Source organism: Arachis hypogaea, chromosome 7 (genome assembly GCF_003086295.3).
Source record: "Arachis hypogaea cultivar Tifrunner chromosome 7, arahy.Tifrunner.gnm2.J5K5, whole genome shotgun sequence".
NCBI lineage: Eukaryota > Viridiplantae > Streptophyta > Magnoliopsida > Fabales > Fabaceae > Arachis > Arachis hypogaea.
The window spans coordinates 47,825,025-47,826,634 of record NC_092042.1 but is presented as its reverse complement, the minus strand read 5'-3'; the positions used below and the strand labels follow the sequence as shown (position 1 = coordinate 47,826,634).

At 38.9% G+C, this 1,610-nt stretch overlaps 1 non-coding gene across 1 annotated transcript; it reads right to left on the bottom strand.

The window, feature by feature from the left end:
• Nucleotides 1-745: 745 nt before the first annotated feature.
• On the bottom strand, nt 746-853 carry LOC112704417 (small nucleolar RNA R71). Its single transcript, XR_003155043.1, has one exon. It is a non-coding gene; the product is annotated as a small nucleolar RNA R71 (small nucleolar RNA).
• Nucleotides 854-1,610: the final 757 nt, after the last annotated feature.

The following is a 1,610-nucleotide window of genomic DNA, read 5'->3' as shown; positions in this document are numbered from 1 at the left end:
ATTTTCGAAAACCCATATCTTTCATCTCTTTCTATTTATTCATTCATTTACTAACACTTCTCTTTATCTTAAAATTCGAACCCACTCTTCCTCTCTGAGTTCGAATTTTCCTCTTTTCCTTCTTCTATTCTTTTCTTCTTCTACTAACATAAAGGAATCTCTCTACTGTAGTAAAGAGGATCCCTATTATTATTTTTTGTTCCCTTCTTTTTCATATGAGCAGGAGCAAGGACAAGAATATTCTTGTTAAAGCAGATCCTGAACCTGAAAGGACTCTGAAAAGGAAACTAAGAGAAGCTAAATTACACAATCCAGAGATAACCTTACAGAAATTTTCGAAAAGGAAGAGGAGATGGCAGCCGAAAATAATAATGCAAGGAGGATGCTTGGTGATTATACTACACATACTTCCAAGTTTGATGGAAGAAGCATCTCAATCCCTGCCATTGGAGCCAACAATTTTGAGCTGAAGCCTCAACTAGTTGCTCTAATGCAACAGAACTGCAAGTTTCATGGACTTCTATCAGAAGATCCTTATCAGTTTTTAACTGAGTTCTTGCAGATCTGTGAGACTGTTAAGAGTAATGGAGTAGATCCTGAAGTCTACAGGCTCATGCTTTTCCCTTTTGCTGTAAGAGACAGTGCTAGAACATGGTTGGACTCACAATCTAAAGATAGCCTGGACTCTTGGGATAAGCTGGTCACGGCCTTCTTGGCTAAGTTCTTTCCTCCTCAAAAGCTGAGCAAGCTTAGAGTGGATGTTCAGACCTTCAAACAAAAAGATGGTGAATCCCTCTATGAAGCTTGGGAAAGATACAAGAAGATGACCAAAAGGTGTCCTTCTGACATGCTTTTAGAGTGGACCATTTTTGATATATTCTATTATGGTCTATCTGAGTTCTCTAAGATGTCACTGAACCATTCTTCAAGTGGATCTATTCACCTAAAGAAAATACCTGCAGAAGCTCAAGAACTCATTGACATGGTTACAAATAACCAATTCATGTACACCTCTGAGAGGAATCCTGTGAGTAATGGGACACCTCAGAAGAAGGGAGTTCTTGAAATTGATGCTCTAAAGGCTATATTGGCTTAGAACAAAATGTTGACTCAACAAGTCAACATGATTTCTCAAAGTCTGAATAGATGGCAAAATGCATCCAACAGTATTAAAGAGGCATCTTCTGAAGAAGAAGCTTATAATCCTGAGAACCCTGCAATGGCAGAGGTGAATTACATGGGTGAACCCTATGGTAACACCTATAATTCCTCATGGATAAATCATCCAAATTTCTCATGGAAGGATCAGCAAAAGCCTCAACAAGGCTTTAATAATGGTAGAAGAAACAGGCTCAGCAATAGCAAGCCTTTCCCATCATCTTCTCAGCAACAGACGGAGAATTCTGAGTAGAGCTCCTCTAACTTAGAAAATATAGTCTCTGATCTATCTAAGGCCACTTTAAGTTTCATGAGTGAAATAAGGTCCTCCATTAGAAATTTGGAGTCACAAGTGGGCCAGCTGAGCAAGAAAATCACTGAAACTCCTCCTAGTACTCTCCCAAGCAATACAGAAGAGAATCCAAAAAGAGAGTGCAAGGCCATTGACATAA